We start from the raw sequence: 15,275 nt of genomic DNA, 5'->3' as shown, positions 1-15,275 counted from the left end.
GCCCATGAATTCAGAGAGGACACGAGACACATGGTGTGAACCGAGATTCCCAAGCCAGGAGACCTGGTGGAGGGTAAAGAAACGAGCTTATTGGGGGGGGGGCCGGGGGGGGATGGGGGGGTTCTTAGGACTGCAGCCCAGGAGACACAGATGCAAGAAAGAAGCACTGGAAGTGTGTGTCACCAGACTACCCCACGGGGCAAGTGGAGAAGGGGAAACGAAAGAAAACACCACAAGAGCAAGGCGGGAACTTTGAAACGACAAGGCTGCAGCTAGCAGCTGCTGGCAGATTTGTTTTTGAAACCGGTTGGTGGCGCCCTTGAGCTTGATACAGTTCTGACCACTCATGCCCCCCCTCCCCCCATGGATGCCGGTGTCGGGACCCAGGGGAGGCCACCCCAAACATGTATGTGCCTCCGTGGCACACGGATAGGTTAGAAATGAGAGTGACCGAAGAAGCCGAGGGGCCGGCCAGCAGACGCAAGAGGGACCGGACCCTCAGACTCTTCTTTCTGTCTCCCTGAAAGCGGGAAATCAATCACTTCCGTGGAGGGTGCCCTCCCTGCATCTGGACTTAGGAAATCACCCTGATCTCCCACTGAGAGCCTTCAGGCCCCGGAAGCCTAGAGAAAACCAACCAACCTCGTGACTTCTTTCAGGGGCTTCCCCCCCAAAACCCAAACTCCGTCTCGATTCTTCACAGACGGGTCACCCAAAACCAAAGTCTCTCAGCCCGGTCCATTTCGCACAAAGGGCTGATTTCTTGTCCTAAAACGGAGAAAAGCTGCCTGCTTCGGGGACACATGAGTGCTTGAATGAAAGACAGGAGGTTCCCTGTCGCTCCTGCTCAACGATCCGTCTGGGGTCCATTTTTGGATCAGTCCAGCCCAGAGGACTCAAGATGTGTAGAGGGAGGGGACAACGTGCCCCTCCCCGAAACAAGACTATGTCTGTAACCAAGTTCCTCCCACTGGCCGTCCAGCTCCATTTTGGATGACTGAATCCTGGTTCACCTCATTTGGCTGTTTTGTTTTGTTTCGTTGTGTTTGTTCTTGTTTTTGTTTTTTGATTAATAGACTTTATTTCCTAGAGCAGTTTCAGGCTCACAGCAGAATTGAGCAGAAAATACAGAGAGTTCTCACACAGCCCTCCCCACCCACACATATATCCTCCCCTCCCCTCAACATCCCTCATCAGTGTGGCCTATTTGGTCAAACTGATGGTCCGACATGGACACGCTATTATCAATCAAAGTCCATAGTTTACATGACGGTTCACTCTTGATGTCGTACGTTCTATGGGTTTTGACAAATGCATAATGACATGTAGCCACCACTATGGTATCCGACGGAATAATTTCATCGCCTTAAAAAAATCCCACACGCTGTATCTGTTCATTCCTCCTTCCCTCCCTCTCCCCAAACCCCTGGATACCACGATCTTTTTATTGTTTCTAGAGCTTTGCCTTTTCCAGGATGTCCTTTGGTTGGAATTGTCCAGTTGGTAACATTTTCAGACCGGTTTCTTTAATTTAGTAAGATGTCTTCTAAGTTTCTTCCATGTCTTTCATGGCTTGATAGCTAATTTCCTTGTCTTTCTTTCTTTTTTATTCATTTATTTATTTTTTAATTTTTTACTGCACACATATTTTTTAATTTACATATACGTACTGTTCATTGTTTCCAGGAAGGTTTAGCGCTTTAGCTTTTTAAACTTACCTAGTTATCAAAGGAATAAAGCCAACCGCAAAATAAGGATGAATTCAAAAAGATACACACACCCTGCTATTAACAGCAACATCATTTATAATGGCCAAGATACGGAAGCATCCTAAGTGCACATCAATATTTGAATAGATAAAGAAGAGGGGACACACACACACACACACACACACACACACACACACACACACATATACACACACGGAATGGAATACAATTCACCCGTAAGAAAGAAGGATATTTTGCCATTTGTGGCCTTTCCTTTCCTTTTTTTTTTTTTTTTTTTTCCCCTCCTCCACTTTAAAAACCAGAATTTTATAACTGGGATAAACACTTCCATTGCGTCAAAAACAGTAAAATGCCTAGAAATAAACTTAATCGAGGAGGTTACCTATACTCCAGAATCTGAAATGACACAAAGAAATGGAAAGCTGTCTTGTGCTCTTGCATTGGCAGAATCAATACTATCAAAATGGCCACACTACCCAAAGCAATCCGCAGGTTCCGTGCAACCCCTGTCAAAATACTCACGACATTCCTCACAGAACTAGAACAAACAATTTCAAAATGTATAAGGAACAACGGAAGACCCTAAACAGGGAAAGCCATCTTTTGTAGGTCTCCTCTCTCTCTCTCTCTCCCTCTCTCTCTCTCTCTTTCTCTCTCTCTCCCCCCTCCCTCCCTCCCTTTCTCTGTCATGTTTTTGTTCTCTTTTCTTAGGGTTTGATGACTTGAGACGATCCTTTAACATTCCTTGTAAAGCCGGCTTGATGGTGCTGAAATCTTGTAGCTTTCGTTTATCTGTGAAGCTTTTGATTTCTCCCTCAAATCTGAACGAGAGCCTTGCTGAGTAGAGTATTCTTGGCTGTCACTTTTCCCCTTTCATCACTTTAAATATGTTGTGCCACCCACTTCTGGCCTGTAGAGTTTCTGCTGAAAAATCAGCTGATAACCTTACGGGAGTTCCCTTGTATGTTATTTGTTGCTTTTCTCTCGCTCATTTTAATATTTTCTCCTTACCCTTAATTTTGGTCAATTTGATGATGATGTGTCTCGGTGTGTTCCCGTATGGTACTCTCGGCACTTCCACCTCATTTGGTTATTTAAAGGATCTTCAGTCTGTTCAATTCATAGGAGAGAACTTCCACACGTATTTCTTCTCAGTTTTATGAAACAAAGAAGGACCCAGAAAACTGGCAAAACATAAATGCTCTTCTATTGGGTTGAGCAAAGACAGGCCCTGGCCGGGGAGGGGGGGGGGGTGTAGATGTATGTTATGTCCTGATTCCAGGAAGGAAAGGGGCCGGGGTCAGCGTGCCCTTCTTTCTGGGGTATCTGTCTGTTCGCTTTTGGTGTTCGGCTGGTTTGGTTATTTCGGCTTTCTGTTTGGTTCCTTTCACAGATCCAGTGGCTCAAAGCAGCATTCTGATTTTCTTTTCTCCTGGGGTTTGGTTTTTGATAGGTAGAGGGACAGGGCCCACGCAGGGGTGGGGGTGGGGGTGGGGGTCACTGCGGCAGAGAAAGGGAGGCGGCTATGGTGAAATCATCGAGCTGAGGGGATTTCTACGAGAGGGACTCTCCGAAGTGAATGGGGTCCAAGGAGATCATCAGGGTTTCTGTGTGCTCGGTTGGTTTTGTTCGTGCGTGTGTTTGTTTTTTCTGGACGAGGCCAAAGAACTCCTCGGGTGGAGGTGCGTGTCCGAAGGGTCTGACAGGATGGGAGGATGCGGGGCGAGTCAGTCCATGTGCCCAGAAAGAGAGAGAACCTGTCATAGCTGAGACTCAGGCCTTTTTTGGACCTAGGCCCAGAGAGCAGTTCGGCTCCGAGCATTCACGGAGAAGTTCGTCGCCACCTCAGTCGTGTCCCCCACCCCCGCCCTCCCCCACGCCTCGGCCCCCAGTGAAGGAGGAATCATGAAGTGGCCGCACTTAGGCTAAGCCAATTTTGGGCTTTATGCTTACTGCTTGCTTTTAGAACGATCAGCAAACTCGACTGACCAGACACCGCTCCCAGCCCCAGGCCCACTGTTCAAAGCAGCTAAAGTTGTCGATTCTAACTGTTTGATTGGACCTTCCTCTGATCGTTCAAATTGACAATCATGTTTGACGTCTGAGTCTTTCCCCAGGAAGGGAGTCACGGGAGGATAAGCTCAGGAGAACGACCAGCCCCCTCCCACCCCCCCACCCCGAGTTCCTCCGTGGCGCTGGTGCCGCCGGGTGAGTCTGACCAGAGAAAGAAGGTCACGGGCTGATGACCTACTAGACCACCAGGAGGTCCCATGTTACCAGACACTCATCCAGATTTAGGAGGAAGTTTTATCAGAGACCCTTGTTGATCATGAGCACCTTTTATGCTCCCGCCTGTTGTGATTCCCTTTCATGCTCCAACCTGTTCGTCCACAGAAGCATGAAACCCCAACCCCAAGACGGGTTCACAGTTTGGAAGGCACTACTAGCCTGCTGTGAGTCCCCTTTGCCCAGCAAAGCAATCAAGCTGCCTCTTTTCTTCTAAACTCTAAGACCCTGTCTCTGGGTTATTTGGCTCGTCAGGGACGGGGTTGGGGGGGGCGATCTTTCGGCAACACCCGCACAAGTTTCCCTGAGTGGCAGGAACCAGCGTGGCCCTCAGGCCTCAGCCCCGCAGGCAGGCAGGCAGGCAGGCAGGCAGGCAGGCAGGCAGGCAGGCAGGCAGAGCTGGAGCGACCGTTGGTCCCGCCCCCGCCCGCGCACCCCCCCCCGCCCCCCGCCGCTGCTTCCGCCGCCGCCGCCGCCGCCGCCGCCGCCGCCACTGCCGCCGCCGCCCAGGCCTCCTCCACCGATCGGTCCCAAATCGGGTCCTAAATCGACTGGACTGTCTCCTGGAAGCGGGGGCGGGGACGTCAGGAGGATCCATTCGGCAGGGCCTCGTTCAATCGCTTCATTCAAATGCAGAAAGCTCTGTGCTCAGGTCAGAGCCTTTGACTTGGCCTCCGGCTCCTCTCCGTTGAACGGCTTTTGTTTTTTGGTTTCAATTTCCCCACCCTTAGGCCACCCCGTCCCAACTGCACGGAGGGAGGCGGGAGGGAGGGGGAGAATCTCGCCTGGTCTCAGGCCAAAGGAGTCCCCTCCTTTTCCTAACCTGGGTAAACCCCACTAAACCGTTTGAGAATCATGGAAGGGCATGGAAGCAGACCTCTGACTTGATAGATTCCTCTGGGATGGGAGACTTTAAAAAAAAAAAAAATTCTTTTTCCCCTGCTTCCAGGGAGGCAGAAAGGAGGGACAGAGTGTTCCTCTTGCCTCGGGCAGTTCTTTCTTTGTTTGTTTCTTTCTTTTGTTAAATCATGCTTTTTTTTTTTTTCCTTCCTTTTTTTCCTTCCAGTTTTATTGAGACAGAGTTGACATACAGCAGTGTATACTTTGGGGGGCGGGCGGGGAGAGGAATTCGATTTTATGCATTTATTTTTGACCGGAGGTACTGGGGATTTAACCCAAGACCTTGTGCTTGCTTGCTAAGCACACACTCTACCACTGACCTATACCCTCCCCCTTGGCCACTTGTGAAGTCCCTTTCATTCAGCATAATCCATCGGGCACATTTTGGGGCAGCCTACTCTGGACCCCAACATTTCCCTATTCTGTAACTTCCCTGGAAGTTTTACACATTAAAAGCTGGGCTGTTGACTGTGCGTGTGCGTGTGCGTGTGCGTCCGTGCATGCGTGCGGTCTGGGGGCAGGAGGGAGGGAATGGTTTCCTAGGGGGCCTGCGTTTCATGGACCCAGTTTCTTAGTTCTGAGAACAGGTCTGTTCAAGGAAACTGTTGCCGTTGTAGTATCTCGTCTCAGGAGGCGGTGGTGTCGATGGGCTTCTGAAGCTAGGCCTAGGGAGCAAGCAGTCAGGTATCGCCTAAGAGGCACTTGTGTGGACAACCAAAGTACAGCACGAAGGTGAATCGTCGGAGCAGATGAGAAACCAGATTCAGGGCCGGGAGTAGGGGGTCAGTCTGGTAGGAGATTTCCACACATCGGGGTCATCGAAACGGCTCGAGCAGTTTGAAATGCCTCTGATGATGTCCTGGGGTGTTCGGCTCAACTCTCTGAGCGGCTCCCCCGAAAACAGGCCCGAGGATGGTTTCCACAGGAGCTGTTGTGGCCATTTCTCTGACGTTTACCTCCCGTTGTCCAGCTTCAGTCTGCAAGGCTTCAGGAGACGGAGCGTTTTCGTACTCAATGATGCCAAGGCAAAAGGGTGAGAGAAAATGGGAAACATTCGTGGAGAGGGTCCTAGGCAGATAGTGGACGCAACTAGAAGACCTTCAGTCTCCGGGCTGGCTTTCAGGTTGAGACAAAAACCCTAAGGAAAGCGCTTGCTGCCACAGGACATAGACTAACATGGGAACCATCCAGAGAAGATCAGCACGGCCCCTGAACGTGGACGACACACGCCCATGCGTGAAGCGTTCCATAGTTTTAGTGAAGTCAGTCACCCAGGGAAAGACAGATATCCTATGCCATCACTTCTAGGTGGGATCTGAAAGTAAGTCAAGACACCCATCCATACATAAATAACTCCATTTTAAAAAGACTCCAAGGAACCTATTTACAAAACAGAAACAGACTGGACTCGCAGACATGGAAAAGAAACCGATGGTTAACACAGGGGACAGGGTAGGGTGGAGGAACGGGGTAAGGCGGAGGGATAAATCAGGAGTTTGGGATTAGCAGATATAAACCACCCTATACAAACCTGGTACACAAGTAGGTCCTACTGTCTAGCACAGGGAACTATGTTCAATAGCTTGTAATAACCTATCCTGAAAAAGTATACGTGTGTGTGTGTGTGTGTGTGTGTGTGTGTGTGTGTGTGTGTGTGAATAAGTGAATCACTATGCCGTACGTCATAAATGAACACAACATTGTAAGTCAACTATACTTCCATTGACAGAGAGTTCCTACAATAAGCAGGCAGACAGACCGACAGACCGTCAGACAGACAGACAGGCAGGCAGACAGACAGACACACACACACACACACACACACACACACACTGTCTGTCTGTCTGTCTGTCTGTCTGTCTGTCTCTCTCTCTCTCTCTCTCTCTTTCTCTGTCTGTCTGTCTATCTGTCTGTCTCTCTTCTAAGGGTGGAGAAGAGTTTGCTGAGCTATTTCGGGGGCCCTCTCATCCTAGTTCCTATCTCCAAGTTGGTTCAAAGTCCAAAAGGCCGTCAAGCACTTAGTCAGATAGGTCCCTCGAAGAATACCTCCCACATCACGATGACAGACTTCTTAGGCCAGCCGAGAAGGTCCTTCAGTTCTGTGCCCATCTTGGCTCTAAGTTGATGTCAGTCCTCCAGGATCCAAGAAAGCCACGTTGGAAAACAAGTGGTGATTTTGATGGGACAGAAGATCAGTCATTTGGGGGGCGAAGGGTGGGGTAGGGAGAGATACCAGCCTGTCTGTCTGTCTGTTTTCATCCAGTGTGGGAGCCTTCCCAAAGAGATAACTCGAGAAGAGAGAAACGGGGAGTTGACAAAGAACACGTGCGGTGGCGTGCCCTCCCCCCACCCCAGGAGAAGGCCAAGCCAGAAGTCCCTCCGGATGGCGGGCTCTGGACTCCGGCTTCCAGGGGAAGCGATATTTTTTCCTCCCCATTTCAGGCCCGGAAGAAGAGGGAGAGGCAGAGTGTCCTTCTCGGGCATCCGTTGTTTCTGAAGCACGCTTGTTGCCGAAAGATCGGCCCCCGTCCCCGATGAGCCCAAGAATCCAGAGACAAGGTCTTGGAGCTTAGAAGAAAAGAGGTCATTTTATCGCTCTGCCGGGCAAAGGGGATTCACAGCAGGCTAGCGTCTTCAAAACTGTGTACCCACCTTGGGGATGGAGTGGGTGGGGTGGTTCTAGAGCCATAGCTCAAACAATCAAGCATCGATCACCATCCACAGAATCGTTTTCTCATCAGAAGACTCAGCATGGTGTCACGATGCCTCCCAGGTGACCCATTCTATAGAGGCTGGCGGTTAGATCTCATTATCTCATAAGCACTCAAGGTGTGGCCTTCTTGGTCACTCAGGCTATTTTGTCAGGTCAGTAGTCCCGTGACCGACCTTCTCCTCGGAGAAGGACTCAGAGACCCAGCACGATGATGACTTGCAATGACTGAAATACAGTAGAAACAGTAAGATCGATAGCTTCCAGTTTCAACAACGGGCCTGGAACCGTGAGCAGCAACCGGTCAGTCAGAAGAGTCGACCGTTTTAAGGGCGAGCATAAGAAACCGAATGACACCCCCCCCCAAGCAAATGAATGAATGAATGAATGACCTAATGATCCTCCCCTCCTCTCCCCCCCCCGCCCCAAAACGAAGCAATCCGTTAGCCTAATTCCGGCCATTTTATTCATCCTCCTTCACCCTGAAGCCCCAGTCAGCCACGTGCCACAGTGGTCTGTTTTCCGGTTTCCTCCACCACCCCAACCCCCACCAACGACCACCCCGCCAACATCCCCCCATGCCCAACCACCGCCCCAAGCGCGGGACTGGACGGGGGTGCTGGGGGCTGAGGGGGCGGCGATGGCGGCTTGAGGTGAGGGTGGGGAGTGTTCCGCCCAGATCGTATAGGAAGCTCAAACACAGCTGCAGTACGAGACGAGATGGTAGATTTCTGTGAGTCCTCCCTCCTCTTAAAATCCTTCCTAAGGAGGAGACAGACAGAAAGAGAAACATCACCCTCACTCCCAACGCCTCCTGTGCCCTCGTTGCACCCCAAAACAACAACAAGAAAAACAAAAACAAACACAACCACAAATAACTCGCTATCCCTGGGGAAGAAGGTTTCGATGGCATGGGGATATCATTCTAAACTTCATTCCCTCTTCATCACATTTCATGGAAACCGATTGCAATCTATGAGGCCCTGTGAAGGTAGGGGTTGGGGGGTAGGGAGGAGGGAGGGAAGGGAAGGGGGGGAGAGAGAGAGAGAGAGAGAGAGAGAGAGAGCGCAGAGGAGAGGAGGGATAAAAGGGGAGAGGACAGGAAAGGAGAGGAGGGAAAAGAGGGGAGGGAAGGGGAAGCGAGAGGAGGCGAGGGGAGAGGAGAGGAGTGGAGGAGAGGGGAGAAGAGAGGAGCGGAGGGGTGAGGGGGGAAGGGAGGGGAGAACAGGGAAGAGGAGAGGAGGGGAGAGGAGAGGAAAGAGAGACAAGGGAGACAGACAGAAAGGCACACACACACACACACACAAACACACACACACACACACACACACACACACACACACACACACACACACACACACACACACAGAATAGCGAAATGGAGAGAGAGACAGAGAGAGACAGACAGACAGACAGACACGGATCTAGGTCCGGGAGACTACACATGGGTATTCTTCTGAGTGATTTTATGTGTTTTCTCAATCGCCACCTATGGAGATAAAAGTCGCTCCCATAAGATGAAGGGAGTCCTTCTGCCACCGCCCCCGGCCCCGCCCTCCAGCACCGCTTGTGTTTGTCAGGGATTCCAAGCCAAAGCACGTGGAGGAGTGGGAGAGCTTCCTGGCGGCCCAAGGGGGAGGAAAGTCCGGCAGCATGAGAGAGGTAGTTGGCACGGGGAAGCTGGAGGCAGGCTGACGAGAAGATGGGTGAGGGGGCAGGGAGGAGGGTTTCCCAAGTTGGAGAGCCAAGACGAGGGAGGGGAGCCGTCGGTGGTCGCGTTCTGACCCCGACCCCGACCCAGACTGGAGCGGATCCCTGAAAGGAGGCGGTTCGGGCTCTCCTGCCGAGAACGCCCCTCTCTTCCTCTTTGTGCAGAAACACCTTCCGCGGACCGAGAAAGTCCATCCCGAGACCCTCGTCGGAAGAGTCCTTTCCAGACCCATCACGATCCTCCTGGGCCAAGGGGTCCAGGGGATGGGGCGGGGCCTCCATTCGATCCGTCTTCCGTCCGTCCATCCATCCGCAAGATCTTGAATATCCATGTAGGATTCCGGATGGTAGCAGTTTTCCAGGATCCTCCAGATCCTTGTAAGACCTCTCCTGGCAGATTCGACCCCTAGGTCGTACCGCGCAGCACAGGGCACTAGATTCAGTCCCTCGGGACGAGGGTTCCTGAAAAAGACCAGGAAAAAGAAGAACACAATCACTATGGTGTGCACCAGCCAGAAACCAGCACAACCTCGTCACTCTAACAGACTTGCCAAAGGCGGGGTGGGGAGAGAAAGTCATAGGATGGCTACCATCCCTCCCACCCCCACCCCACACGCCAAGCCCCCCAGCCCATCGTCATCCCTGCTCCCCCTCCTCCTCCCCCTCCCCTCCATCGACGCCCGCCTCCCGCTTGTACCCCACTCCTCCGAACCCAGCACCACCCACCTCGGCCTGGACGTGCTCGGCTCGGCTCGGCTCGGCTCGGCCCGGCCCGGCCCGGCCCGGCCCGGCCGTCCGGCCGACTTCTTCGCAGTGTCTAAAATAGCGCCCGGCCGACAGGCAGGTGGCACACGGCACCCGGCAGGGGAGCGAGCGGGACGGTTCGGGATCTCTGGGCGGCGGGGACACGCGGCCGGACAACCAGGAGCACGGACGGCCTGGCGTGCGTTTCTCCGCTCGGGGGGCCTCGACCAGGGACTGTGGTACGGGGAACGGGGACACACACACACACACACACACACACACACACACACACACACCCACCCACCCCTTCACCCCCACCCCCACCCCCACCTCCACCTCTGACAGCTTTCATTTGTTTACGGCCGACCGTCCCTCGATGAGGTACAAGTGCCGGGGCTGGGGCTGGGGCTGGGGCTGGGGGGGTGGAGTTCCTCCCTCCACAACGACCCCACACGGGCTCTGTTCCAGTCACCCGAGTCCTCTTCCAAGTGAGACCACAGGCCTCCATCACCCGGCGTGAGCACTCGGGGGAAAAAGTCACCATCCTCATCGCTCCGCTCCACCTCTACACGTGAAGAACAGTTCCCAGCCCACGCCACTCAACCCCACCCCACGCCCCGATGCCACCCACCGCAGTGGAGAGAAACGAGACGAATCCACAGACGTCCATCCATCCGATGAAGAAACGGACGGCCCCATTCCAAGGAAGCATAGATATCTAGTCAGGAGATTCATCGAGTACTATGGAGGCGGTGGGAAAGGGGGGGGGGTGTTGCGGTGGGGAGGGCCTAGAGATCCAGCAGTACAGCCCGTGCTTAGCATGCAAAAAATAAAGGCCCAGGGTTCAATCCCCAGCACCTACTCTTCAAAAATAACCCGCGGAGAAGCAAGACGGCGGAGTAGAAGGACACTCGTAGCTCACCCTCTCCCACAAATACACCAAAACTCACATCGACGGACCCACTCGGCCAATCAGAGCACCTGCGGAACTCCGACAGAACACCGCCCTCTTCGAAAGACAAAGACGCCCAAAATCTGGTAGGAGAAAAGGAGAAAAGAAAGAGTAAAAAGCAAAACAGTGCGGGAGGGACCGGTCCCGCGGGGAGGGAGCGGCAGAGGAGGAATAGGGCTCGTTCGCCAAAACTGCCCCTCTCCAACGGAGAGGCCGACGGGACGGAGGGGGCGCCCCCGAGCCTCAGATCTACCCAGAGCACCCCTTGACCGACCGATCCAAGTGAAAGGGGCACAGAGGGTCCCCGCGACACCCAGCCCGAGTCGCAGGCCGGCAGCCAGGGGCCGGGACAGGCCGCACGAGCCGGGCGGAGGACCGGGGCGGCGGCCGGGAGGGGATACAGAGCAGAACAACCCGCCCCCCCCCCATACATGACGGGAAAAGAAAGGCAAAGCAACACGGCCGGTGTGCCCTGGGGGGAGGGGCGCCGTAGCCTCCGTCTCCTCAGATCCGCGGCGCCATCACCGGCGCTTCTCGCGAGAAGAGAGGCGGGACGCAGCCACAGCCGCCATAGCCTCTGGCGTGCAGCATGCGGGCGGGGGCGGGGCCGAGACTCGAATCCGCACCCTGGGGCTCCGCAGCCTTCTAGGCAGGACTGAGATTCGTTTACAGCCCGAGGCAGATAGGATATTTCTGCCCCGGTACCTCAGAGAACTCGCGCCACCATGACTAAGAAGGAGCCGAGTTTTGGGACGCAGCTAGGGGCGGGGCGGTTCCACGGTCTTCCCCGAGCCCACCTACGGAGAGGAGCGCCGCCGACCCGAGTCGGAGCACACAGCCGCACGGAGCAGCGGAACGACCGGGGCCGGGAGAGGGCGGGCGGCCAGCCAGCCACCCTCCTTCCCGGGAGGAACGCAGCATCCGACCGCGGTGCCGGGAACACGTCCCCCCCCCCCCCTTTTTTTTTTCCTTTTCCTTTCTCTTTTTTAATCTCTCTTCTATCGGTTTTACCTTCTGTTACCTTTTTAACCTTGACTTTTGAACAGTCGTCTACGTCGACGGTTTTAATCCCTTTTAAATGTTTCCTTGAAAATCTTTTTATTATTATTATTTTTAAACATCCACCCCCTTTCCTTTTTCTCTTCTCTTGGTTTAGATCTCCTGTTATTGATTATTTACAGGTTTCAGATATCGTTTCTCGATCTTTTTTCTCCTTTTTATTAAGGTTATTAAAAGACGTCTCAACTCGATCGCTCTTCTGCTTCCACTTACTCTTCTATTATTGATTACACAGTGTCTTCAAACCTTTTCTTTCTCCCTCCTTTTCAAATCCTGTGTTTTATCTCTTGTTAAAGTCTGTTCTATTTCCGATTACCTTTTAAAAATTTACTTTTGAAACAATTGTGTTTTATTTTCTGATCTTTTCTATTTTTTAAAGGCTTTTAGAAGACGTCTCACCTCGATCGCTCTTCTGCTTCCACTTGCTCTTCTATTATTGCTTGTACACTCTTTTCAAACCTTTTTTTCCTCCATTCTTTTAAAATCCGGCTCCCCCACCCCCCTCCCCCTCCCACCGTCTCTGTCTCTGTCTCTCTCTCTCCCCCTATCCCCCTCTCCGTCTCCCTCTATCTCCCTCTCCCTCTCCCTCCCTCTCTCTCTCTCTCTCTCTCTCTCTCTCTCTCTCTCTCTCCCCTCTCCCTCTCCCTCTCCCCCCCTTTTAAAGTTTTATTCCTGTATAGGCTTTAGATAAATACCTAAACTCCTTAAGGACCACAATAGATAACTGATACTCCTTAAGCCACAGTGCCAGAGAGATAGGAGCAGCATGAGGAAGCAGAGGAACCACTCCCAATGAAAAGAGCCAGAGAAATTCCCTGAAAGCACGATCCACAAAATAGACACGGATGGCCTGCTAGATCAAGATTTCAAAAAAGGAGAGATCCAAGTACCGAAGGACCTCCAAGTGATAGTGTTTAGATGTATACTGTACGTCAAAAACGAAATCGAAGCTCTAAAGAAGAGTCAAGGAGAACTGGTCAGCTCACTGGCTGACATGAGAAGTGGTCTAAAGGCTGTCCAAAGGAGGCTAGATCACACCGAGGAGCGAATAAGTGGCCCAGAAGACAGGACAACAGAAAGAACCCAATCAGAACAGCTGAGAGAAAAACAAATAAAGAACAACGAAAACAATCTCAGGGACCTACGGGACCATCGAAAGCGTGCCCATCTACGCACAATAGGGGTTCCAGAAGGGGAAGGAAGAAGCAAGGGGGTCGAAAAGGTATTTGAAGAAAGCATGACTGAAAATTTCCCAGCTCTAAAGAAGGAATCCGATATCCAAGTCCAGGAGGCTCAGAGGGTGCCAAACAGGGAGAACTCAAACAGACCCACACCGAGACCTATCCTAATCCAGATGGTCAGAGTCAAGGAGAAAGCAATGATCCTAAATGCCTTTAGGCAAGAGAAAAACAAAGAGTGAGTTCCAAGGGAACCCCCATAAGGCTCTCAGCGGATTTCTCTCCACAAACACGTCAGGCCAGAAGGGAGTGGCAAGATCTATTGAAATTCCTGAATGAAACACAAAACAAAACAAAACAAAACAAAACAATGCAGCCTAGGATACTCTATCCAGCAAAGCTATCCTTTAGAATAGAAGGAGAGGTAAAGAACTTCACAGACAAGCAAAAACTAAAAGAGTTTTGCAACACTCAACCCATGCGAAAAGAAACATCCACAGGTCTACTCTAAATAGAGAAGAAGCAGGACGGTACAAACATGAGACACTCATCCCCGGAAAGGTGATCACTCCCGTTCATTCCAAACAGAATAAACACAAAATTGTAAAAGAAGACATCTAAACCATCAGGAGTGACAGAGGGAAGCAAGAAAATATAGAGACTTTTATTTTTCCCCCTTCTCCTTCCTTTCTTTCTCTTTGAAACGTTTTGTTCTCGGTAGGATGGGCTTGAGATTCTATTACTATCTGTTTCGTACAAACAGTTATAGTCCTAGGTGAACAGATTTCCAAAAGAAAAACGAACGAACGAACGAACGAACGAACGAACGAACTAACAAAACAGAAACAGACCGACAGATTACAAACTTGAGGTTGTCAGGGGTAAGGGCGGTGGGACGGGACTGGGATCTCCACATGTAGAATAGATAAACACGATGGTACCGTGGAACACGGGGAAGAAAAGTTTAAAAAAAAAAAATCAAATAAGCCAAATGACGCCTACCCGCCCGAAGAAAGAAAAGTCCATAGACACGGACGCGCATGCGTACAGACACCGCATACAGAGAGAGAGAGAGAGAGAGAGAGAGAGAGAGAGAGAGAGAGAGACAGACAGACAAAGACAGACAAAGACACACATACTTAAGCCAAGCATGCAAACTAAAAATCCCTACATGACGTGAAGCAACCCAGATCATCCAATAACCAAGGACGCCCGGTCAACTAGAGATCCTTGGGGCCACAGGAGGCCAGGTAAGCCGCATAGGCACACGGAGTACAATCCCTCGGGCCACGGGCAGCTGAGAGGGCCGCGACAGCTGGTCGAACGCGTTGTGGGGGGGGGGATCCACTGGGAGATCCACTCGGGCCGCCATCAGACAGAGGGCCGCGACGGCTGGTCGACCTCGTGGGGGGAGGGGATCCAATCAGAGATACGCTCGGGCCGCCATCAGACAGAGGGCCGCGACGGCTGGTCGACCTCGTGGGCGGGGGGGGGGGGGTCCACTGGGTCCGCGGCGGCTGGTCGACCTCGTGGGGGGGGGATCCACTCGGAGATCCGCTCGGGCCGCGACGAGACAGAGGGCCGCGGCGGCTGGTCGACCTCGTGGGGGAGGGGATCCACTCGGAGATCCCCTCGGGCCGCGGCGAGACAGACAGAGGGCCGCGGCGGCTGGTCGACCTCGTGGGGGGAGGGGATCCACTCGGAGATCCCCTCGGGCCGCGGCGAGACAGACAGAGGGCCGCGACGGCTGGTCGACCTCGTGGGGGGGGGATTCACTCAGAGATCCACTCGGGACGCGATGAGAGACACAGAGAGAGAGCCACGACGGCTGGTCGACCTCGCGGGGGGGATCCACTCGGGGATCCCGTAAGGACACAGGGAGCGAGAGGGCGAGAGGGCGAGAGGGCGAGAGGGCGAGAGGGCGAGAGGGCCGCGACGGCTGGTCGACCTTAGGGGGGGGGATCCACTGGGGCCGCGACGGCTGGTCGACCTCGTGGGCGGGGGGG

General features: G+C 52.9%; 1 non-coding gene across 1 annotated transcript; it reads left to right on the top strand.

Moving 5' to 3' along the window:
- The first annotated feature begins 6,065 nt into the window (after positions 1-6,065).
- Positions 6,066-6,172, top strand: LOC140692492 (U6 spliceosomal RNA). The gene has a single exon (XR_012068062.1). It is a non-coding gene; the product is annotated as a U6 spliceosomal RNA (small nuclear RNA).
- Positions 6,173-15,275: the final 9,103 nt, after the last annotated feature.

This window comes from Vicugna pacos, unplaced genomic scaffold (assembly GCF_048564905.1).
Source record: "Vicugna pacos unplaced genomic scaffold, VicPac4 scaffold_6, whole genome shotgun sequence".
Taxonomy (NCBI): domain Eukaryota; kingdom Metazoa; phylum Chordata; class Mammalia; order Artiodactyla; family Camelidae; genus Vicugna; species Vicugna pacos.
Note: the sequence above shows the minus strand (reverse complement) of the source record. Positions and strands in the feature narration are given on the sequence as shown.